Raw genomic sequence first — 27,102 nt, forward strand, 5'->3', positions numbered from 1 at the left:
GATGACAGTTATACATACTATATTTAAATCAGCCTCCCACCACTTTAAATAACTATATGAGACACTAGTAGTTGGTTGCGCTGTGTTCAGCGGTGCAAAAGTCATCAGGGAACGTAATCTCGCTTGTTCTCTCCTCAGCTTTAAGAGTCTGTGGTCTATTATTATCTCAGTGATATGATATTTCTCTCTGCCATCCTTGTCGTCGCTCAGAATGTCAGCTGCCAATCTTAGGAGCCATGCAGAGGAAATGAACAGTCTGTTCTAAACACTGAAAACTACAGCTTTCATTCAGTTTGAGAGGTTACGACAGGGATTCATGCATCTAAAGGGATTTGCAGACACCTGAAATAAAGAACTCTTAAAGTGGGAATCATTTGATATCTAAACTTACAAGAGATGGTAGAATATAACAACTAAAAACAACATAAACATAATACCTAAAATGTATTTCAGTGACAAAGTTAAGGATAGTATTTCAGCTGAATTGTTCCAGAAGACAGAAATGAGGTAAATGAGAACTAAAAGATAACTACACAAACTGATTAAGTGATTAACTTAATGTGACATAATAACAAACGTTTAATCTACACAGTTCGTTACAGTTGAAAAGTTTACATTTTGCTGAAAAACAAACATTGTCTCCAGTCTATCACCCCATATAATTGGGCTGTAGTGTTGCTGAATTCACAAAGCCATTGCAGACTCACAGTTTTGATTGATGATGCTCATTTTCTAAGCGCTGTCTTCGACACTTAAAGTGCATATGACCCAGTTCTGTAGGCTATACGTTTTTAATTTAACATCCACAGTGCCAAAGTATGCCCTGAAGATGGATGACTACTACTCTCCCAGTTCTGGCAGGTAAAGTTGAGGATCACGCAGCAAAAACAGTCAAGCTTGGCAGGGACATGGGGAAAGAGAAACAGAAAGACATAGAGAGCAACACAGAGACTGGTAGAGACTGAACAGAGAGAACACTTCACTGTTAAAAAATTACTGTAAATTTTACAGTAAAATACTGGCAGCAGGGTTGCCAGCCAGTTACTGTAATTTTTACAGTAGTGTTTCTGTAATTTAATTTACAGAATTTTACTGTAATCGAGAATACAGTAAAATTCTGTAAATTAAATTACAGAAACACTACTGTAAAAATTACAGTAACTGGCTGGCAACCCTGCTGCCAGTATTTTACTGTAAAATTTACAGTAATTTATATATTTTGTATACTGCATTTTACAAAAAAATATATTGTATACTGCATTTAACATACTTCTTTAAATAGCAAATACACACATTCAAGTAGTTTAGTCAAGTAGAATATGTAAAATGCAGTATACAATATATTTTCCCTATTGCTCACTTAATGACTGGGAGCTGAATTTTAAATTTAATCTATTAACTGCATAAACTTTAAACAAATTTTAACTGCATAAAGTGTTGTATAATGCATAACTTAATTCACCCCCCTCCCAAAAAAATGATGCTTCTTAATCTTGAAAAACAGGTCAAAATGTAATAAATATATCTTTCAAATTTACATAAAAAATGCCATAAAAGGTGTATTATTTTGAATTTATTTTTTATTTAGAAAATCATTTTATTTTTTAAAGGGACAAAAGTTTGTCATGAAAATGTTTTTAAATTACTTATTGGCCATCATGGCCCTTCACACAAAGAAATACAATTATAACTATAACTTGACCAACAGGGTCATATAAAAACATTTCTTAAAACCCACATCACTTTTATCACTTCATGAACATACCAACATGGCCAAACAACAAGTCCAACAAACTTGCGATCAAAAAAGAACAATTCTGCTCCAGATGATGTTCCATCCCAGGATTCAAAGAGAGGCTAGAAATATTGAAAGGAACAAAGAGGACAATACATTAGATATACTACAAAACATAATACTTTAAGGGTACGTTCACACTTGTAGTTCGGTTTGTTTGGTTCATTTGGTCCGGACCAAAGAAGAAAAAAAAACATTTAGTCCTGGTCCGGTAGCGTTCAGATTGGCAATTTTATCACCGAACCAAAAGATACCGAACCTAAAGGTACAGGGATACATTCACAACGTGATTGGTCGGATTTTATGACGTATTGCCTATTTTGAGACGGAACTTACCGAACATCCAAAACAATGCTGTTTGCTGAGGTAAATGCGCTCGTTGTGTGTGCGTAGCGGGGCGTAGCCTGCATGTGATGGTATTTTGGCCAGTTGGGAACTCGTGAAGAGCTTATAAAATGTGTAAAGTAGTCAAAACAGCGGCAGGAATCCATCCGTCACACACACAAACGATCTGCTGTGTGGAGACGCACGTCTGATGCCTGTGATGAGCAAACTCGCGACTATGACGAGAAAAACCCACATGTGTGAGGATTCTGTCCTTGTTAGGGTCTCGTCTTCCTGTTTTTGGTTCGGTTACATGTCTTTGGTCCGTGTTGCGTTCATATATCATTCGAACCGCACCAGAGTTCGTTTGGAAGCGGACCGAGACCCATCTTTTCAGCGGTCTCGGTCCGCTTGTTTGATGCGCACCGGGGTTCGGATGGCAGCGTTCACATATGTTCAAATGAACCGCACTAACCGAGCAACCGCACCAGGGGTCGTTTTAATCGAACCAAACATGACAAGTGTGAACGCACCCTACGAGACTGATAAAGGGATGATAGATACAGTCAGATACAGATATAGAATAATAAAAGTATATAATAAAAGGAAAAATAGATCTTGGTGTGTGTGTGTATTTCTTACATTTCAGAAATTCCACTGAAAATCCATCACTTTGCACAGAAGAGTGGCCACATGTAGGTTGAACGCAACCCGTTTCTTCTGAACTGTCTGCCTGTTGTTTTAGATGGCACTTTTCCTTTCGTCTTTGTTCCTCTCTCCAGATAAATACCTACAAAGTGCATAAAGGGTCAGGAATTCAGATTGGTTTTAGCTTTTGAGGCATGTAATCATGTTTATGAAATTATACCATGTGGTAGAGCAGTATTAGCCTACAACTCCAGTCCTGAATACTTACTTCCCAGAAAGTTTTAGATGTCCCACTAATCAACACCTTATTTAACTAATTTGTTTGCCAGGGTCAAATAGAGAGACATCTAAAACATTCACCCTAAAAAATAAATGTCTAATCTAGTTGAGAAACAAATAGTTTGTAGTTGTGTTAAAGGCCTCAATAGATATAAAATGTACATCTAAAAGACAAGTACAGGATGATCAGTTTGTTCATATCTGTAAATAGCACATTTCATTTCAAGTTAAAAAAAAGATTTGTTTTCGTAATGGTACGTTAATACATTAACTATACAAGGCAAACTAAAATCAAACAGAGATGTTAAAGTGTTTGCATTACCTTAAGTTAGCAAATGTCCACAAATACATCACATTGGTTACGTTAACAGCATGAAGCGGCACCATTTTGCGTGACACATCCTCCGTGAGCGGCCTAATCGCGTCGCGAGGCTTTTTCGTTTCGGCCCGTGTTAACAGATGACTGTCTGCCTGTACAAATGTGATTTACGCCATAAAATAATCACGACCAAGTGCGCTGATGAACACGAAGTTCTCGTGAATTCCAACTGTTTCTAATTATTAATTTTCGGCCCACAGCCGCTATGCTAAAGCGCCGGGGAATGTGTGAGATCCTACCGCGACCGCGCTGAGGAAAACCCCGCGCAAGTCTGCTTCGCGCCCCGCGGACGGAGGATGCGTCAATCCGGGGTTACCAATATGAATCGCGAATGTAAATACATACATATTTACCAAAGACTGAGGGGGAAATTAAATAATAAGTCACTTACCACAGTTGTAAATCACTCCTCTTGCTGCTACTCGAATCTTGACCGTTGGAGATCCCACAATGCCTCTGTATATTTGAAATTTACAGCAATATTCTGTAAATTTGATTCAAACCGCCACGCCCCTGGAATTCATTGCAATTTACAGCAATATGCTGTATTATTAAAATACAGCCATCGGCTGTAAAATATTGCTGTAATTTTTACAGCAATTCATTACAGTGTTGTAATTGACCAAGCATGAGGATACAAAATAATACTCTAAATATGCATGATATATTGGTATATAATTAAATATGTTATTAATTTTTTTTTTTATTATTATTATTATTAGCCAATTTTTTGTCTATTTTAGGATTTACTTTTGTCATCCTTTTGCACAAACTGATAATGGTTGAATTTAAGGATTAGTATATTATTTCTTAAGGATCATGTGACACTGAAGACTGGAGAAATGGCTGCTAAAAATTCAGCTTTGCATTACATATAGTTTACATTTTTAAATAGATTCAAATAGAGAATAGTTATTTTAAATTGTAATAATATTTCACAATAATAATAAATGTAGCCTTGGTGTGAGCATAAGAGATTTCTTTCAAAAACATTTAAAAAAAAATCTCAAACCCCAAAATTTTGAACAGTAGTGTCTAGGGGTGTCCTCGACTACGGATTTACATAGTTGAATCCGATTCGAATCAGATTGCCTATATACGACTGATGGGGGTGGGGGGGGGGGGGGGGGGCGGTCAGTAAACTTTAAAATATAAATTTATACTGCAGAAAGGCCACACTAGATAGATATACGCATATGTCGGAAATCAAATTAAATGGCTAAATTGTCTGTGCTAGCAAGCTTTAGCTCTACACGCAACACTGATGCACCAAAAAACAAACAAAAAAATTAATTAATTTTTATTTTTATTTTTATCAAACATTAATTTACAGAATTGAATTAGAACAGAATATACCGTTCTAATAAATGAAAATAGCCTATTTAAAAAAATGAAATATGATCAAGTCAAACTGCAAATGCCTGAAGTGCAGGGGAACATATATTCAAAACACAAGCTAGAAATAGTTAAATTAGATAACCCAGAGTGATCAATAAATAAATTAAAATTAAAGAAATGATTAAAACAACTAAAGTATAGCTAGAATTGTCAACTTGTCTTTTTAACTGCAGAGACAATAAACGCTAAACTGGAGTGGCAGTCTTTTTAGCTAAACATTCACAGCATCCAAAAATCAAATTACATTCGGCTGAAATAGTTTGAAATCACTTGTAGCTACCCTACCTGATTAAGAGAGAAAAATCCAGTCTTTCACGCGATCTGCCTGTGTCCGTTTGAGTCTTTTCAAATCAGCTCGTTGGCCGGCAGAAGCGCGCCGCAGTGTTTGTTGTTGTTGAGTTCTTGGACATGAGCTGTTGGCACAACTTGCATCATACGTTTTTTTGATCATCTTTTACCATTTCAAAGTGCATCCAATTGTACACTTGATCCCAGGCATTGTTGAAGATTTAATCCCTGCCGTAAAGATGCTCATCTGCCGGTCACGGATCATGGAAGTGAAACTTAAATCGGTCACAGGTTGGATTTATTGACGCACATTAAAATATTTATTAAAAGCTTCTTTCTTTTCACATTTTTATTTATAGTATTAACATAATAGGCTGTATATTAACCTAATGGGAAAGAACCGTTATGTCTATGTAAAATCAGATATTGAGCGCCCCCTATCTCATCTCATAACACCTCTGCGACGATTCGACTGTGAGATTGGTAGTCGAATCAGGCTCCTCCTATCGAAGATTCGAATCGTCGACTATTCAGGGTCACCTCTAGTAGTGTTATATGTAAGCAATAAGGTAGGAGAGGCTGTGCTGTATCATGAATAAGTCACAGCTGGGCGTTGTTAGGCTCTAGCCTCGAGTACCTTATTGCTTTTATAAAACAGTTACCAAACAATACAAATATTAAAGCCAAAAATATGTATCAATGCAGCTTTCATGAATTAAACTTTCACAAAAAGCCTTCCTTCCGCTCGAAAAAATAGTCCCAGACCGTGACTGTCTTTATGAGTGTATCAGTCAGTAGCGTAGACTTTTACATTGAAAAGACTGAATTGTTGTGAACACGGAACAAGACGCAACTGAAAAATGCTTTGACTAGTGCTATCAGTCACGGGAAAACCCCTTAATTGTTAAAAGAACAAGATAATACATCGGACATTTAAACAGAATTTTTATTATGAACCTGACCTGAAGGAAAATGCTAAATCTGAATGCAGGTAATAAACTCGCTCACTCGATCTCTTTCTCACAACACTCTTCTACATAATACAGTAAGCTTCAATGAACAATATCAATTGAGAACATACCGTTTACGTTGCTAAGACTGGTTGCTAAGGGTGCTGTGCAGTGATACACAGAACCATTGGGTGAAGCAGTCATAGCTGTGTTTTAATGTGAATAAAATCAGAATCAAGGACAGGAACTAGCCATTTTATAATGTACATTATGACGCCTACTTATTCTTATTTTTGTGTGTGTGTGTGTTTCATGTTCTTTCATTTTGTGGTAAGTGGTATCGATTTATAACACTGGGCATTTATCGGAAATAACATGAACATAATTACTGGCTTATCATATTGGCCATTGTGTAATTTCAGTATAACTGATTGAACGAGAAAGAAAGAAAGAAAGAAAGAAAGAAAGAAAGAAAAAAAAAGAGCCCTTCACTGCTCTCATATCTAATTGGAGGAGATCTGTCGTCTCTGGAGAATCTGTCTCTCTGCGCTCAAAGAAACAGCAATGATGCAAAGATACTTTTTCACATCAAACACACCAAAATGTTACTCTCCTGCATTTTGTTGCTTCTTTGAACACTAAAAACTGCTGGTGTTTTGTTCACTGCCACTGTTGCTGGAGTTTGAATATTTTGTATCCAACTTAAAAAACTAAAGTATAACAGAAATTGATGGGGGGAGAGAACTGAAAACAATGCAGATACGCACAACATACTGATTTTATTTATTCCCAAACTGCTCCCTTTACACTAGTTGGGAGGTAAAGGAACAAGCCAATGAGGTCATTATTACCTAATGAGATTACCTAATGACTTCACAGGGGTTCCAGAGCCAATAACTGCCAGATAACTTCCCCTGTAATTATTTGGAAACAACAGTGTGTTCTTCCTCGACATTAAGCCAACATTTTAATCACATTGTCTGAGTGCTTCATAGAGCACAGCAAGTCTGGTTTGTTGAAAACACTCTTTGATTAGCTGGATTAGTGATGTTCATGATTTAAGCCACAAAACCATTACCATGCATGCACCAATACCACAGTGTTTTTTTTTTTCCTTTTCTTTTTTTCCCTTAAAATACTAGAAATATAAGTCTAGGGTGCATATGATCATGCAAATTTGTTATTTAAGCATAATCTGATTTTATTTTTGATTGCGATAGGTGCAAATTTGTTATCCAAGCATAATCTGATATTATTTTTGTTTATGATTGGCTGACGAAAGTTTATTTAAATTAACGTCTAACAGTCGAATAAGCAACAAAGGAACATTTTAGAAAGTGATAGCAATTGCATGTGAATCAGACTGTGCACAAACATTCACCTTACTTCCTTTTTTAAGTTAATATAGAGGCACATGGGATTGTATATATAGATGCACAAGCGCTTTCCATAGCATTCGTACAATCATGAACGCATGGCACGTAATTAATGGAGCTGCATGGGAAGTGAGAGGATGTAACTCTGAAACAGTCACTCGTCTGGGTTCGTCAGGCCTCTGGCGGCATACTTTACTGTGGTCGGACCAGATATGTTTTATGACCTCTCATTAATACCCATTACTATGGAGGTCAGTCAGGACACGCTGGTGGGTTATCTACAGGACTATAAACCACAGCACAATGAGAATGACTGAATCCATCACTCATACAGCTCGGACTATGATAGAGAGAGATGAAGAGACAGCGAGGGGGCCAGAGCAGGAAAGAAAAAGAAACAGAAGACATTCATAATAAACAAAGGGGGAAAATCAATAGCAGGGGAAGATGTGATGATGAAATCTTTCAATGTGAGTGTTAGTGATGAAACCCAGACAGACATAAATAAAGAATTAACAGTCTGAGGAAAAACTGAAACATAGTAGTTAATTTATATCCATGCGCCAATAAATGAGGAAATTAACAGTTTTACAACAAGGTCCAAACATGAATTTACATGACTTTTCCATGACCTTTTTTTTTTGCACACGTTTTGACTTTTTGAGCCTCTGTGCCCACTTTACCATCTGGCAAGTCATACTGACAGGCCAATAACGCTATGAGCATTATCTATTCAATGAAATATGACCTTTCATGTTATAAATTTCTATGATTTAAAACATGTGTAAATTCTAGGGCTGGGACAATACATCGATTCTCGATTTGCGATACAAAGAATCTGAAGCGAGTCTGATATTTTCCGATGTATCGTGATTCTCTCTCGAATTGATTCTGAGCAGATGGCACTACTTGCTTTAGAAACACACATACTCTGCTTGCTTCTAGTTCCTTTACACACACTACTTAAACCTAATATAATCAATCATAAATTTTGAAAATGTTGAAGCGAATTACAAGGGTGTTCGCAGTGGGTTGTTTACATAAATCTTGCGTCATAAAAGCATTCTGAGCCGAGGCGCAAGTATATTTAACCACTTACATCGTGAACACATGATCACTATCCAGCACTCTTCTTCATGAGCATTTGAGTGTGCGGTTAAAAACTAGCCTAGTGCGCCATCCTCTGTTAAAACTAAGCTCAGAATCGATTCGAGAGAGAAAATATCAGAACCGATCTAGAATCATTGTATTGTGAATCGAGAACCGATGTATTGTCCCAGCCTTATTAAATTCCTTGATATACATTACTGTTCAAAAGTTTGAGATCGATAAGATTTTTTGTTTTTGAAAGAAGCTCACCAGGGCTGCACTTATTTGATGAAAAATACAGTATAAAGAGTAATATTGTGAAATATTATTACAATTAAAACAACTGCAATTTCAGCAGCCATTACTCCACTCGGCAGTGTCACATGATCCTTCAAAAATCATTCAAAAATCATGCTGGTTTGCTGTTCAAGAAACATTTCATATTATTATCAGTTGAAAACAGTTGTGCTACTTAATACACTCTATTGCCAAAAGTTTTGGGACGCCTGCCTTTACGTGCACATGAAATTTAATGACATCCCATTCTTAATCCGTAGGGTTTAATATGGAGTTGGCCCACCCTTTGCAGCTATAACAGCCTCAACTCTTCTGGGAAGGCTTTCCACAAGGTTTATGAGTGTGTTTATGGGAATTTTTGACCATTCTTCTAGAAGCGCATTTGTGAGGTCAGGCAGTGATGTTGGCGAGAAGGCCTGGCTCACAGTCTCCGCTCTAATTCATCCCAAAGGTGTTCTGTCGGGTTGAGGTCAGGCCAGTCAAGTTCCTCCACACCAAACTCGCTCATCCATGTCTTTATGGACCTTGCTTTTTGCACTGGTGCGCAGTCATGTTGAAACAGGAAGGGGCCATCCCCAAACTGTTCCCACAAAGTTGGGAGCATGAAATTGTCCAAAAACAAAAACAAAAAAAAATTCCACAAATTGCTTATGAGAGACCATGCATACAGAATCAAAACAGCAATAAAAGACAATGAGATCCAACTATCCAGCTCAAGACTGACTGCAGTGCTCTGGTTGTGGATGAAAGGAAGCAGTTGTTATCAAAGGTGGAAACATACGGCAGGGATCACTGCACATAGCTCAGATTGAGTCAGGGTGCCCTTTGCTTTTGCCCGCTACTTCAAGAACCAGCTAAATGGACCCTTAAGGAGTTAGAAAACTAAAACACAATGTCCTGCAAAGTTCTGTTGAAGAGCCGGTGGCTATTGCATCCCTTATCAGCCAGCCCAGACGGAATCTAAAGACTTTATAAAGCATTTCCTCTGCTGAATATTTGGGCGAAATGGATTTAAACACTGTAAAATTTGTTAAATGAAGCCGAGATTACAACTTTCTGGTTACGCATAATCAAATAAATCAAAATTTCTCATGAACACACACACACAAGGGTATAACTCTGGGAATAACGGTCATTTCAATTCTGTGGAAATCTGCACATACAAATTCTGTGTGATCTAGCTTATCAGTTCACTCTTTTCTATCAATTTAGACTGTATATCTGCGAGGTAGCGAGTTTTTAGTGTGGCTCCATTATAATCAAAAGAAACCATTATTTTCCCTCAGGAAAAAGCAGTGTCATTTGTCCTTTGATAGTGAAGAGGGCGGAGATCAGACGTTTTATTAAGAGTTATGAGTTTAGTATGAGCTTGTCTGACAGGACGAACTTCAGTCCAAAGAAAACTGGTTGACAGGAGATTAAAGTCACAGTCTGGACCCTCTACAGCATTACAAGACAAGTGCCAGGTCTTTGATTTGTACTTAGAGTTAAGTGCCTGTATGCTGTGATGTATATTTAAAGACCAGTGCAGTACTTAGTAGTAGAAAGGGGAAATTTTATAAAGGGGGAAGTTTATAAAGAGTGAAATCAGGGGGCTTGTTCTGTGTCGGTTGTAAGTGTACGCTGGTGATTTTGCATTAGTGCTGAGCCCTGACCCACTGTAATGGACTGCATGATGGAAGAAACGTCTAGTTCAGCAATCGCTTTGAGCCAGAACACGAGGAATTGACTCATATGCCGATCAATATCTGGTAGCACGCCGCTAAATGAACAGGACACATTCAAAGATTTGTGTTCATCAAAGAACAAGTCGATTTTTGCACTTCATGTAATAACTCCACTCTGAATGGAGAGCAGAATTATTAGGCACAACTTAACATGTCACCCAACTTCCTTTCCAACCGACTGAAAAGGCCAACGCAATGCAATATGAGCCACTAGCAGAGCTTCCAGCAATAATTGATTCCAGAGCGCCATTGATGACTTGGAACATGGGCGCTCATCTCATCTCCCCAGGTATTTGACGTCCTGTGGGTTTTTGTTCCAGCTGTGTTCTACAACACCTCATTTGACTAATTAGCAAGTTTTCAACTACAGGGGATGGCTTATTAATAATGACAGCAAGGGAAGTGGAAACATAACTTAACAAACAATCATAACTTGAGCATGTACAACAGATATGAACAGTAAACGTGCTAACTTCCACAATTCAAAATGTGATCTGGGGATTTCAAAGGGGACTATGAAGAAGTGTTAACCGCCTTTCGTATTCAACTTACGAAGAAAGTGTAAAACTCTTGCAGTTCAAAAAGCTTACACTATGTCCTACGCCTTCCATATACCTATGGAAAAAGTTTAACTGATGCGATGCCAGTTCCGTTTTTTTTTTTCTTCGTATGTTGAATATGACAGGCGGTCTGCGGAAGCTAGATATTTTACTTCATAACTTGTTATTTTACTTCATAACTTGTCAAATGCATCGCTTCGCTTCAGAAGGCTTTTAATACCCTAAAGCGAGTGCCAGGTTGATGATGGACTTTACTGGAGCTGACTTCACAACAGGTGTTTAACCGTTTCTCTGAGATGTGTGTTTGCATGTATTTGTCTAGAATCCTGCCCAGGTCTGTGCTAGGCAATGCCAGGCTATAATCTTGTCTGGCTTGTGTGTCTGTAATTAATGGCTCTATTCTGGTGTGTGGAATGATGAGGAAGCATACTGGTAAGCATCAGTGTGATGCTCTGAGTTTAAAAATGCTCCTGAGTGATGTGCTCTGCCATTACATGAGGTCAAAGGTCATACAAACTCTCCCCCTTTGTGCTTCTTGATATAAGCTGTGTGTCAGAGAACATCTGAATTTTTCTTTGTGCTCTTAATTAGGGGAATTAAGACCTGAAAATCTTCTGGTGCACTTGCAAAATCCATTTGGCAGGCTATAGCTCTGCCGTGGTTATTTTGAAACCCATAATTTATCTTAAAGCTTAATCAATCCTCTCTACTTGTTAAAAACAATTTAGATTTACATGATTCTGGATTTGTTTTTAAAGGTTCTACTATGAAATAGATGATAAGGGAGAAATAGTCTCTCTTGATTAGTGCTTATGGGCAGGTGTGTGATGACAATACGCACATACCCCGCAGAAAAACAGACCACCTGCTTTTGTTTAATCCCCTGTGCCCAATCTGTGCCTGTCTGACATTTTAAGAACATACTGAATTGAACAACCCCCTTCTAATCTCCTTTAGATTTGCTATGGCACTTTCTTTTTCCAATGTCTTTTTCCCCTCTCTGGGATTGTGAAGATTGGAGTCGTACGAGACCGCGTCTGCAGTGCATCAGACAGCGCTTTTGTTGAAAGCTTTTTGGTTAGCTGATGCAGTGTGCTGAGCTGTTGCTGCTGACACTGTGCAGATGCATAAAGTGTTTGAAATGTGGAGTATGGTGATGGAGCATTCACAGGCCCGGGAAGAAATGTGTATTTCTGCACAACACTACTCCTGACACAGTGCCTGGAAAGAAGCGCAAACCTGCAAGATTTAACAGGTCAAAAAGCCCAAGGAAGCAATCATCCATTGACACCAGTGACCTGTACATGATGGAAAGGGTGGCCAGATGTGGGAAGTGAAGTTTTATTTAAATGTTATACATTCCTTACGCTGATAAGCTGGAGTGGTTTAGTCATGGGTTTCCCCTCCGGATTGTAAAAAGTAGATTAGATGACAACATTGTCAAACACATTCATTAGTTCAAAATCTGAGGTGTAAATGTTAATGCATGTTTATACACATCTGTTCAAAAGTTTGAAGTCAGTAAGATTTTTTTTAAAAGAAATTTATACTTTTATTCAGCAAGGATGCTTTAAATTGATCAAAAGTAAAAGTAAAAAAGTAATTTCTGAAGGATCATGTGACACTGAAGACTGGAGTAATGTTGCTTAAAATTCAGCTTATATATAACTAACAGGTGGCGTGATGAAGACATAATCAGTGTTACTCACTTCACCTGTCAGTGGTCATAATATTATGCCTGATCGCTGTATATATAATAGAATAGAATTTTGAATGGTCATAATATTTCTCAATATTGCTGTTTTTGCTGTATTTTTTGATTAAATATATGAGCATAAGAGACTACCTTTAAAAATATTTAAAATCTTACTGACCCCAAACTTCTGAATGCTAGTTTATTTGTCATCCAAATTAATCATCAAACCCAATACGTTGCACTTTTCTTTTCTTAAAAAGGAAGTTAATGTGTGAACAACATTTATAATATATATTTGCAAATAACTGACTTTAATATATCAATAGTCTATGGTTTCATTTTATCATTAATGCTGTTTATTTGTTATTTGTTGCCTAAATTTTTTTTATCATCAATTTCAAGGTCCAAGAGGCAATGTATCAAAGAAAATCACACATTTTGATATATTTGACCCTAATGTGGTATGTCTACAAAACTAGTTTGAGCTGCCTTCTTTAATGTGCATAGTGTCTTCCTTCTCAGTTAATTTGCTCTCACAATGAAGCAAATTTGATGTTATGAAGAGATCCCTACAGAGGGACTGGACACACATGACCTGCACATGGCATTGTGGGATATCTGCCCAGAGTAATCGGGATAAGCTTACAGCTATGAGCTTTAATGAGGCAAAAATGGAAACAAATGGAGTGTGTGTTCCCATTACTCTTCAGTGTGTCCAGGGAGACAGAGGAAAAAGAACAGAGGAGGTGCATAGGAGAGGTAAAGAGAGCAAGAGAGACTGTACTCAAGTGAATTAAACATCTCTTAATCTGTTTGTGTTCCACCTGAGCTCAGATACATCAGCTCTAACAAAAAAAAAAAAAAAAAAACCTGATAGATAAGAGAAAGGATAATGGGGAAACAAAGAAGAAGAGAGTGCATGTATACATAGATCAAATGGATACTAAACTTAAGGGTAAAAATTTGTTGTGATAAATGTGATAATTGTCTTCATGGGTACCACAATATGCCACATAAAGTGAGATTTCTCATGTAAACACATCTAGATTGCTGAGCATCACAGGGTTTGTGTAGTCAGAACCCAGTGTTAAAAATACCATAAATACCCACAAAGAAAATCAGAGCAAAAAAAAAACAAAACAAAAAACACAAAGGAGTACAAGCATATTATTCACACATCATCTCCACTGACAAGACAGTGAATTTAGATTTTTCTAAATCATTATTGTTTTCACAGCATTGATTAACACAGGATGTTGGGTTTCTTTGCAACTGGGTTTACAGTATGTAGAGATATTGCTTCCTGAATACAAATGAATAAACTGTGAGGTTTTTCAAAATGCTTATTGCAAATGACAAAAAATTGTAAAATTGTAAAGTTTTATTGTGCATATGCTTACCTTGTCTGTATAGCAAATTTTTTTGAAAACAACTCTTAAAGGAACAGTTCCTCCTCAATAAAACTTTCTGTCATTTATTGACCTTCATATCATTCCAAGCCTGTATGACTTTCTTCTGTGGAACACAAATAATGAGGAAGAAAAAAAAAGTGGTCAATATGATGTGTGTACTATAAGTCTTCTGAAGGGTTCACACATTTTTTAATCAATTAATTTTTATGACTCTTCCATGACAGTTTGAATTGTCTATAATTACTGAATAAAGATGTTAATAATTTATAGTAATTTAGTAATTAATCACTGATTTATGAACCCCGTCAAACTGTCAATTTGAAAAGAAAACAAATGTTATCATATGACTTAAGTAGACTTGGAATAAAGCACACTGTTCATTTGGTTGATGTTTATGATACTTTTATGGTGCTTTTGCATGTAACTGTATGGAAAAGAGCTATCAATACATTATCAAAATTTCTCCTTTCATCTATCCCTTTAAGATTCTGTTTTCCACTGTTGGCTACTGTGAGTTACTTGTGATTGGAAAATTGAGAAGTGAAGCCATGACCTAACTTAATTGGTATTAGCTACAATAGGCTACAGCTCAAGATTTATTACGCTTGGATTACTTTGTTTTTGCTTTGTGGAATAAATGTTCAACTTTGTTTACGGATTTGCTGACTCATGCGTTTGGATGACAACAAGCTGGAACTCTGCCGCTGTTGTTAATGCATCTGTGAGAACATTTACGTCCTGTTAGCAGGGGCTTAGAAAAGTGGGTTGTGGCATTACATATCTATACTGCTGTATCTGTAGCAAGCAAAAGCCAAGATTTTCTCTCTTCTAAGTCACAAACACACATACACGCATGCACACAGACCGAAATGATTCACCCCATAAACACAGGGATGAGGGTTTGGGGGAGAGTCGTATAAAGTCGCAAGGATTTATGCGGATGTGGAGCATTTTGTTGCCATAGTAACTTGCAATAAAAGGTATTCTAAAATGCCCTATTCATTTTGAAAATTCACCAAACATCTCCAAGGCAAGTAATTATAATACATTATAAATCTAATCTCTTTTCCCCCTCACAAAACCATATTTGAAAATGCATAACATGAGTCAACCCACACATTATTAAAATATATCACAGCAAATCTTTGCTGGGAAAACTATGCCTCAATATACACTGCCCGGACAAAAAAAAAAGTTGCTGTTTTTTGATTTTGATAAGCAAATACTTAAGAGTCTATGGATGGATCATTATTACAGTGATTATTATTTTTTATAGCATGTTACATGTTTGGCAACGGTTCTTTGAACCCTAAAAGATGGAGTGTGTAGCTTTTCATTTCTTAAACAACCATGTATTAAGATGTATCATGGCCATATTCCAGGATGACAATGTCAAGATTCATCAGGCTCAAATTGTGAACGAATGGTTCAGAGAGCATGAAGAATCATTTTCACACATGAATTGGTACTGACCTTAACCTCAGTGTAAGTTTTTGGGATGTGCTGAAGGAGACTTTACAGAGTGCTCACCTCTTGCATTGTCAATACAAGATCTTGACCAAAAAATGATGCACCTCTCGATCGAAATAAATGTTGTGAAGTTATTTCCATCAAGAGGTGCATCAATTTTTGGCAAAGATCTTCTATTGACAATGCAAGAGGTGAGCACTCTGTAAAGCACATCCCAAAGACTTTCAGTGAAATTAAGGTCTGGACCCAAAGGTGCCAATTCATGTGTGAAAATGATTCTTCGTGCTCTCTGAACCATTCTTTCACAATTTTAACCCTGGTGAATCTTGACATTGCCATCCTGGAATATGGCCATGATGTGTCTTCCTACATGGTTGTTTAAGAAATGAAAAGCTACACACTCCATCTTTAAGGGTTAAAAGGACCGTTGCCAAACATATAACATGCTAGAAACATAATCACTGTAATACTGATCTAGTCATAGTATTTGCCTATTAAAATCCAAACAGCGACTTTTTTTTTGTCCGGGCAGTGTAGGATCTGTTGGAAAGAGGTCATAGTAATGCAATCAACTTTGAGTCGCTATAGGAAATCTATAAATTGCATGCAGTGTTCAATAGTAATTTATTTCTAAATACAATCTCAGATGAATTATAATCTCATTCATTTTGCACATTTGAAACTGTTTGTCAACTTGTAGTTGTAAATCCATTCCATCTGTCTGTCCAGTCCTGTTTATTAGTGTAAATACATGGATAAACAGACATATTAAGTCAAATCCCTACCCTTCTATTCACCCATTTAATTCCTCACCAAAATCTGCACATGCTATTAATCTGATTTGTGAATAGTGGAGAGAAGAAGAAAATGTATTCTTCATTATCTCTGAAAGTATACTATATAGTGTATTTAAAGCGCTGGACTTTAACCATTGTTCATTATATATTTATATAATCAGTTTTCTCCTCACTACACAAATGCATGCAGTCTAAAAACATCTTTCTTTTTTTGCATGTGAATCCATGTAATTATCATAATAAAATGCCAATCTGAATAATTCTGTTTCATGGTTTTAAAATAGCAAATATGACTGTGTCCCAGTGTTCCAGAACCTGTATTTCATTATCATTCTCAGTCCAGCCAAAGCTATAACAATGGCACTGTTTCAAGCAAAGCATTCATTGTCACTTTTATTTGTTTAATATGATAGACAGAAAGAGAAAGACAATAAATGAATTTGCTTTTAACTTCCCCTGATGTGCACAATGACAAAATGTGCATAAACATTAAAAGGAGGCACACATTAATTAAGCACACGAAATCCACAGAGAATGGGAGGCTTTCATTGGCCTACAAAACTAATGAAGAGTTTGTGCATTGCTGCGTTTGAACCTGATGTCAGATTTCCTTTCATTTAGTCATTCTCTGTTGTTTTAACTTGCCGCTTTTCTAGGAAAACAGACTTCATTATTTACCGTTCAGCCACACTGAAGGACTGACACTCATACATAGTTCAAGCATGGGATAATGTACAACCAGACTGTCATTATAATGAGGGTGACCAGGACACTGACATGAAGCTAGCGGGTATAAATAAACGCATGGATATGAAATATTGGTTTGTATGGAAGCTTGTTTCCATTAAATGTAAAAGATAATTGCAACTTTTTATCTCACAATTCTGACTTTTTTTTTAAAATTGTGAGATACGTATATAGTCGCAATTGCGAGTTATAAAGTCCAATTTAAAAAGTCCAGTTTATATTTTGCAATTCTGACTGTATAACTCACAATTGCGAGTTTATATCACACAATTCTGATAAAAAAGATAAAAAGATAAAAAAGATGATAAAATCAAAGATAATTAATTCACAATTAAGTCGCAACTGCGAGAAAAAAAAGTCAGAATTGAGAGATAAAAAGTCACAATTAGCTTCTTTTTTTTTTCTTTTTTTCTCCATGCCAGAAACAAGCTTCCATAGATTTGAGCTGAAATTTTAAGTTTTCAAATTTTGCTTGTACGTTCCATCTTACCAACTTATGGCCTCCTTTGCAAAATAATTTTCCTATGTGACCCGTGCTGGCAAAATGATTCGAAATTAGCACATTTTCAAAAATAAGTTATTGTTATTCTCACATTCTCTATTAAAAAAATTCAAAATTATGTATGATTTAGTTAAAACTCTTTTCTGTTTTCTGAAGGTTCCAAAACAAAATCCCTGATTTGGCACAAACCAAGTCAAAACCCATATCTGTAAGAAAAAAATATATATATTCAAAGTCTTTTTCCATGATTCCACAATTGTTTGATTAACATTAAAGGTGCCCTAGAATTACTCTTGAAAAACAAGAGTTCAGTACATGGAAAAGACATACACTGAGTTTCAAGCTCCATTGTTTCCTCCTTCTTATATAAATCTCATTTGTTTAAAAGACCTCCGAAGAACAGGCGAATCTCAACATAACACCGACTGTTACGTAACAGTCGGGGTGTACGCCCCCAATATTTGCATATGCCAGCTCATGTTCAAGCCATTAGACAAGGGCAGGACGTCTGGATGTGCACTGCTGAATCATCAGACTAGGTAAGCAAGCAAGAACAATAGCGAAAAATGGCAGATGGAGCAATAATAACTGACATGATCCATGATATCATGATATTTTTAGTGATATTTGTAAATTGTCTTTCTAAATGTTTTGTTAGCATGTTGCTAATGTACTGTTAAATTTGGTTAAAGTTACCATCGTTTATTACTGTATTCACGGAGAGCCGTCGCTATTTTCATTTTTAAACACTTGCAGTCTGTATAATTCATAAACACAACTTCATTCTATATAAATCTCTCCAACAGTGTGTAATGTTAGCTTTAGCCACCGAGCATACTATCAAATTCATTCAGAATCAAATGTAAACATCCAAATAAATACAATACTCACATGATCCGATGTATGCATGCAGCATGCATGACGAACATCTTGTAAAGATCCATTTTGAGGGTTATATTAGCTGTGTAAACTGTGTTTATGCTGTTCAAGGCAAGCGCGAGCTCCGGGGGCGGGGGAGCACGAGAATTAAAGGGGCTGCAACCTATATATCGGTGCATAGTTAATGATGCCCCAAAATAGGCAGTTAAAAAAATTAATTTAAAAAATTCTATGGGGTATTTTGAGCTGAAACTTCACAGACACATTCAGGGGACACCTTAGACTTATATTACATCTTTTAAAACGAAGTTCTAGGGCACCTTTAATGAAACAGACAGCTTATATATTAAAACCTACTGTATCACACGAATCTATTATAATGTTACACATCAGATGTTTTTTCCCCAACAGTTAACCAAATGTTCATTTAAGACATACTCTCAGAAAAAGTACAAATATTGGATGGATGGATGGATGGATGGATGGATGGATAGATAGATAGATAGATAGATAGATAGATAGATAGATAGATAGATATATCGATAGATATATCGATAGATAGATAGATAGATAGATAGATAGATAGATAGATAGATAGATAGATAGATAGATAGATAGATAGATAGATAGATAGATAGATAGATAGATAGATAGATAGATAGATAGATAGGCACAAGTTGGGTTTGGACTGGTTATAAAAGATTTGAGTTTAGGATGAGTGGGTTTAGGAACACATAATTAATCCCTTATGTACTCCCCTCCCCCACAAAGTACCATCACTCTCAGCTCCAAAGTCCCTACAGTTTTTCTAATAACAGAGTCTGTTTCTGCTCTACGAGATACACCATTATTCCCTTAAGTGTATGACAGGCATTAAAAGGATAGTTCACCCAAAAATGAAAATTTACTGTTCATTTACTCAGCCTCAGGCCATCCAAAATGTAGGTGACTTTTTTTTTTTCCAGTAGAACAGTAAAGAAGATTTTTTAGCTGAAATTGTGGTCCTCGGTCATTCATATAATGCAAGTCAATAACTACAGTCACACAGAGTCAAAAAACATATACAAACAAAACAAAATTAATACCAGTGGCTCCTGATGATACACTGTGGTCTTAAAGAGAAACAATCAGTCTGTGCCAGAATCTAAACATTATTTACAACTTTATTACCTGTTATACACAGCCTCCGCAAACAGCCTGGAGAGCAAACTTCCTGTTGCATGATGACATATGTACAGGAGTTTAAAGTTTGGGAATCTATGAAAAGTCAATCTTTTAGATTGAGATTGCGCAAGCGAACGTAATCTTAATTTTTATATTGGTTGCGGCGGCATCCAGGATAAGCACAAGTAAGTACCATTTAGATGAACAATACAACACACACGTCTTTCCTCTCTGTTGTAAACAAACACAGCGTCAGCTCATGTGTGAATTTGCTCCAGTGCATACATCATACTGCGACAGGAAACTCGCGCTCCAGACTGCTGTGAACGCACTCATCACCATTTGCAGAGGCTGTGGATTACAGGTAATAATAATGTTCAGTTTCTTGCACAGACCAATCGTTTCGCTTCATAAGACCACAATGCATGTTCAGGAGCCATTAATTTTGTTTTTCCTGTATATGTTGTTTTTTTTACTCTCAAAGTGATAGCCATTGACTTGCAAGGAACATGGTTTCAGTTAAAAATCTACATGTACATCATGGATGGCCTGGGGGAGAGTAAATTAACAGCAATTTTCATTTTTGGGTGAACTAGCCCTTTAACTATATTTATGTTTACTGTAATACAAATAATAGTCTAATAGTCTAGATGCTTTCCATAGCCAGCCCTTCAGATAACTGTTGCCTACCAGCAATAAACCATTAAAAAAATAGTTCACCTAAAAATAAAACTTCTATCATTATGTTCAGACTGCATGCAGATTGGATTTCTTCTCAAATCAGATCTTTTCAGCCAGATTGACCCCACTATTAATTGCAAGTGATCAAATAGGATTTGTGTGTCCAGACATAACCAATCTATTTGCATAGGTTTCTTTAGTAATGACGTAGGCATACACTTATTGTATGTGATGAGGCTTTCAAAAAATGGATACAGGAAAAATGGAGGTGCATCATCTCGCTTTTCAAATAAGCACCATCGAGTTGCGGTGGCAAAATGACTGCCCACTGCTTTGGGTGTGTGTGTGTGTCCACGGTTTGCAGTGTGTGTGTTCACTACTCACTACTCCTAATGTGTGTGTGCTGACTTGGATGGGTTAAATGCAGAGGACAATTTCAGAGTATGGGTTAACATACTTGGGCTTCACATGTCACAATTCCCTATTGCTATAGTTCTATGGCCTGTTTCTCCAGGCAAAACAATGCCCTCATATGACGCAAGGTTTCAATACTTGTCATTCAACTAGATTGATTCAAAACAGTTGTGGATTATTTACCAAATACCCTTGCGGACCACAAGTATAAACAAGCCCTGACTCACTGCACCAGAGTGGGTCTCGAAAATTAAAATTTGTTGATGCCACTGTGTGTGAACTGTATATAGAACAATACAGATTTTTTATTTAACACCCATAAACAACCGTCGATTGACCTTGAATTGCCATCTAGTCTCATTCTGTCAGTCACATTGCAGGATGCCCTTCATTGAAGCATTCAGCCACATTTGCCAATATCAACAACTCAAACAAGACAGTAGCCCTCAGGGTGTTTACGGACTAGCCTCAGAGCTTGGGATAATAGAGAGGCTAATTGGGGGAGAAGTTCATCTATGGACTGCTAAAATAGTGGCACAGTGAGGGCGAGGGGAGAAAAAAAATAGAAACAAAAAGAGAAAAGGTAAAGTAAAGACCACAGAGCAAGGGAGAAGACAGTAGAAATGAAAATGACTAGATGTGCACAGAGGGAATTAAAAGAAAACATGAGAAAAGTGAATGAGTAAGTAATGTATGTAAAAAGAAAGACAATCATGTATCATAGAGTGAATGTGTGCAACTCAGTCTTTCTCTTAAGCTGATAACGGCATTACTGTGTGCATTTTAAATTCATAGTGCTTAATGTTACGAGACCTCTTAATCCGCAGAAAATCAATGCCTAATAACCTATGAAAATGTACATTTGCTCTTTTACTATCGCCAGAGGCCCAGTCACACACTCCGGGGGCCCTTCTTTCAATTCCCCTGCATTAGCAGTAAAAACCATAAACCACCATTAACGACAGAGGATTTGTGTAAAGCAGTGAGGGGCTGCTCTGTGCTCATGCCATTTGGGACAGAGATCAGCTCCAGGAATGATGTTTGCATGATAGAGATAGACAGGGAGCATCTCACACAGGTCTCATGGATATTTAAAATCAAGATAAGAGGAGCTGGAAGAAAGTGGGTTTACTATGTGAATAGAAAGGAGACACAAATATATACCATTTATTTATGTCTCCTTTATGTTTAATTGGTAAACTCTGAAATGCATAGCCTATATCATGGAATATGAAGTTGATAACACATCAGTGGGATGCTATATCAAAGTCCCTTTCAAGAAAAGTCTGTTCACTCGGCGGCCATATTTGCAATGCCCCCGGCCAGCTATTTTGGGCATCCAAGACCAAGTCCTTTCTATTTGAATGGGGGAATCCTGTAATCTCAAAAACTGCTTGGCAAACTCACAATTAAATAACATATTTCAAATCAGCAACAAAATCTGACATGAACTGTCCCATAAATGTTGTTTCTTATGCTCAAATAGCATTAAAAAGTTTATTTTTCAGGCTAGACGCAGTCCTAATCGTGAGTCTCAGGTTTCTATGGGAACCGGAGCTTCTAACAGCTGCTGCACCAACGCAATGACTTTATCGATCAGTGATTGGCACTTTTACTTAAAAGGCGGGACGTATTCCACTATATTGCGTGTTGCAGTTTCCCTCATTCATAACTAATAGAAGTGAACCGTCTTTCTATATCTATAGTCTTTGGCTATATATAATGGCAAGAAAAAAGTACTGCAACACTTTCTAGTCGTCAGATGTAGAACAGGTTCATAGTTAATGTAAAGAATCACAATTGTTGGCTAAAAGTAAGTGAAGTTAGTTCTTACGTTACTTAAAGCTGCGGTGTAACAGCAATGTTGCTGATTGAATGGAGGCAGATCTGTATATGGTGCATTCCATTTGTCATTGAAACAATCCATTTGTCATTCCCCAGTAAGAACTTTTAACTGGAATGCCCCCTCAAGTTGGAGTTGCAACTGGGAAACTGAAGGGAAACTCAACTACCCGACTTCAGAATCCAATAAGGTTTCTCAGCGCATCAACTGTAGTGAAGCAATGGTAATATATTGTTTATTAGCACTTCTGTTTGTCTGTGTCTCAATAAACTCAGTGGTGCACACAGTACTATCCAACCTCTATTTGTGGACATGATACTTTGGCATTATCTGTGCAAAAGCAAAACAAAGGTTTGCCTGGACGCGCCTATCTTAGATTTCTGACCTGTTTACTGGAGTGTGGTCAACTAAGGTATGATGCCATTCCCAGCTACGGCATCCCTCTTCCCAGGTAAATGGAATGCAGCATAAACTTGCGGTGGAATGTAGGAAAGGAGTGGGGTTTAAGCTCACTAAATAATTGCAGAAGTCTGGCAAACATACCAGAAAGTCTGTCGTTTCACCGGTCGTTCAAGTTGACATTTTGGTTAAAAATTAAAAAACAAATTCACAATATGATCTATGACATGCATTTACAAAATAGATGCCATTTTAAAGTACCACTATTAGGCTTTTCGGATATTACGTTTAATGTAGTGTGCAAAATACAGTAGCTGTTTGTGAATGTAAAAGGTCTGAAAAGTTTCAGATGGAGTTATTGTCTCCCAAAAGAAAGACCTCATTCTAAACTGCCTGAAACAAGTCATCAGTACTTCCAGTCTTACTTCCTGCACAAACATATGTAGGTTTGTAACAAATTTGCATAATGCCAGCATATGTTCTTCATTGGCTGCCTACAAACAACATCTACTTTGATCCGCTCTCAAACAATGTAGTTGTAGATGAGACCTGGAAGAGTTTGGTTTGTGTTGTTATGTTGAGAAAAAAAAAAAGTTTTTAACAAAGACTCGGGCTCGAATTGATATGGTAAAACCTACGCTTTCATCACTGTGAATAAAAGTGCTAAAGAGGCCTCTAGAGCTGAAATTCAATATGGTAATGGACACTTCATTTCTGACATGCACTGTAAGTGCTAGACCAATCACAACAGACTGGACCATCTGAGCAAACAGAGAAGAGTATGCTCTCGGAAAGGAGGGGTTTACAGAGACCGAATACTTGATCTATCTGTTTTAGACACTGTAAGAAAAGAGGTCTGCAATGCATAATACGCCAAAATTAAAGTGTTTTTTATTTATTTATTTATTTTTTTTTACCATGGATGCATGTAAATCTTTTGAAGGAGACCTCCAAAACAAAATTAGGAACCTTAAAAAAGCATCCAAATAGGTTTTGGGAGTCACTGTAAGTACCATGTTATTGGTGCCACAGTATGTTCTGTCTGCCTGTGTCTTTTAAGGGTTTTTTAATCAAAATTTTGAGTGCTGGCTTGTTTGTTGGTGTGCTTGCATGACCGTAAAAGTGTTTTTGGATAAGCCTATGTGTATGAGCTTGTATAATTGTGTTGTCTCTGACTGTCAGCTCCACTAAGCCCCAAACCCCCTATACCCACCCCCTAGCACACGGCTGACCTGTTTCCATATAAACACAGGATGCTGGAGGCAGAATGCTGAACGGCGGGACTAAAGCTTAGGCATCCTGAGGATGGACGCCTCCGAGGCTTAGGGGTCCCTCATCTCCCAGCGACAGAGCTACCAGACCCAGCCGGCCATCCTCCCTGCCACCCGACTATAATTACCAGACAGAAATGCATGTACGTGCTTACCGCCTGCAGGGCTGATCTCCAGCTGCCGTGATATTAACTCCATCAGGTCTTGTGCTGAAAAGAGCTTTATCCCTCAGCTCTCAGGAGAAGCTCGGCACAGCCATCCCCTTAATAACATACATAACTTCTCTCAAGCACAACTTCTTCTCCATGTCCCTGACCACTGAAAAACTGCTCATAGGAGGAGAAAGAAATCGATGTCCCTATCTTCTGCTGCCTGTGTATAAAGCATGGAGAGGTTATTAAGAATGAGTGGAAGGAGAATATAGGAAAGAATGAATGAAAACTATTAATGCACTGCAAATTTGTGTCTGTATTTTGTCAGTATTTTGTCTTTATTTTCAATAAAAATGTCTAAACATTCTTTAAACAAACATGTTTCAGATATTAAGATATCTGCTTATTGCCCCCCCCCCCCACCCCCCACCCCAAAAAAAACCCACCAAGCCCTTATTGTGACCTACAAACATAACATCTTTAAATGATTGATGAATGAACTGTCATATGATGATATGGCTATGAAGACTTATGTTTCTGGTTAACGACATGTTATTAATCTTTCCCCCTGCAGAGCAGATATCACAAGGTTATTAGCTGAGTGCCCTTTCATGGACAACCCCTAAAAAGGTGTTGCAGATGCACATTAACAGTTACGACAGCCTAGTCGTTTCAGTTTGGCAGATATAACATCTTATGCAAATAATATGGAAATAAATTCAAAGGTGTAACTCTACCAACACGCTAAATGTGGGTGTATGAAATTAACATGCTGAAGTGTAAATATATCTGTTTGTCTGAGGATGTACCACAATATCCACACGCATGCAATTACTCTTTTTTTATTATTATTATGTGTATGTGTGGTTCAGGTATGCCATACACATGGGGACAATATTTCCCCACCAAGATGTCAATATCCAAAAATCCTTGTGCTTGGGGTGACATTTTTTTGGTCCCCATGAGGAAAACAGCTTATAAATCACACAGAATGATGTTTTTGAAAATATAAATATGCAGAAAGTTTTCTTTGATGGATAGGTTTAGGGGTGATGTTAGGATTATGGAATAGACTGTAATAGAATAGACTGTAGAATAGACTGTAAAATATAAAAAATAATTATGTTAATAGAAAGTCCCGATAAAACATGGAGACCCAACATGTGTGTGTGTGTGTGGTTCAGGTATTTCCTATGTTATAGGGACAAAATGTCCCCACAAGGATGGCAATACCAGAAATATCTGACTTGTGGGGACACAAGCTTATAAATCATATTAAATTATATTTTTTGAAAACGTAAAAATGCAGAAAGTTTTCTGTGAGGGTTGTGTTTAGGGTTAGGTTTAGGGGATAGAATACAGTTTGTACAGTATCAAAATCATTATGTCTATGGTCCCCATAAAATATGGAAACCCAGCGCACGCGTGTTTGTGCGTGCGAGTGTGTGAGCGTGCAACACTGCGCATCAAAAGTCCATAATTCTGCATCTGTTGCTTGTGTAAAGCTCTCATTGAAGCTATGCCCGTTGGGAGATCAATCTTTGTTGCCCTATTGATCGGCATCTAGATGCAAGGCGGCTGAATGGCAGTGAGGGATTTCTGTGACTTACAAACCGTATGATGTGCAAAGTGTGACTGCATGTTTGTGAGAGAGAGAGAGATGGAAAAACAAAACTGCAAGACAGAATACAAACTGATTGGATAAAACATTCCCCAGAACAGATTACACACCAGTGCTTTAGTGGTCTGATTCGACTGGCTAAACACCCACAGTTAAAGTCATTCTATCAACAACTCATCTCCTTAGAATTTCAAACAAACCTCTCAGCAGACTGATGGTTATCAGTCCCTACAGACTTAACGCTCACCTCAAAACTGATTTCTCTCACAATATCACAGCTGCTAATAGGCTATCAACGTCCATCTCACCACCTAACGCTGAGACCCAGATGACATTTCCCCACTAGTTAGCCACCCTGTTCTCGCAATAGTCCTGAATTGTTCTTCCAAATCAGAAGGTGGATTGTGGTGTTGCTAGTGTCTTGTAGAGTGGAATACTTAACATACAAAACAGGCAGGCATACAAATAAAAGTATTAAAATGCACAGAAACAACCAGATTTAAAACTTTATTTTAGTGTATTTTAACTAGTTGCTTATTAGCATGCATATTACTAGAATATTGGCTATTTATTAGTACTTATTAAGCACATATTAATTCCTTATTCTGCATGACCTTATTATACATTTTTAATCCTACCCAATACCTAAACTTAACAACTACCTTACTAACTATTAATAAGCAGTAAATTGGGAGCTTATTGAGGGAAAATTTGTAGTTAATAGTTTGTGTTCCCTATAAGTGTTACCTTTTAATTAAATATAGAGCCGTTTTACTCAAGATGCCTTCGAAGGAGCGAGCAAAGATGAGCATAACCGATGTCCATTGTGATGGAATTTTTAATTAATCATAACCAACATGTATTTTTCTTGCTGGAATAACATGTCCCCAAATCTTGGAGCTGAATCAGTGTGTGTCTGAATCATGTCCAAATATAAGAAAAGG

General features: G+C 37.2%; 1 protein-coding gene and 1 long non-coding RNA gene across 3 annotated transcripts in view; both read right to left on the reverse strand.

Moving 5' to 3' along the window:
• Positions 1-27,102, reverse strand: part of gfra1a (gdnf family receptor alpha 1a) — a 101,113-nt gene that overhangs the window by 38,968 nt on the left and 35,043 nt on the right. The gene's annotated exons all lie outside the window — the stretch shown is intronic.
• On the reverse strand, positions 1,632-4,023 carry LOC125276802. Its single transcript, XR_007186760.1, has 3 exons — positions 3,817-4,023; positions 2,762-2,909; positions 1,632-1,857 (listed from the first exon to the last, which is right to left on the reverse strand). It is a non-coding gene; the product is annotated as an uncharacterized LOC125276802 (long non-coding RNA).

The sequence above is a fragment of the Megalobrama amblycephala genome, linkage group LG10 (genome assembly GCF_018812025.1).
Source record: "Megalobrama amblycephala isolate DHTTF-2021 linkage group LG10, ASM1881202v1, whole genome shotgun sequence".
Classification (NCBI taxonomy): domain Eukaryota; kingdom Metazoa; phylum Chordata; class Actinopteri; order Cypriniformes; family Xenocyprididae; genus Megalobrama; species Megalobrama amblycephala.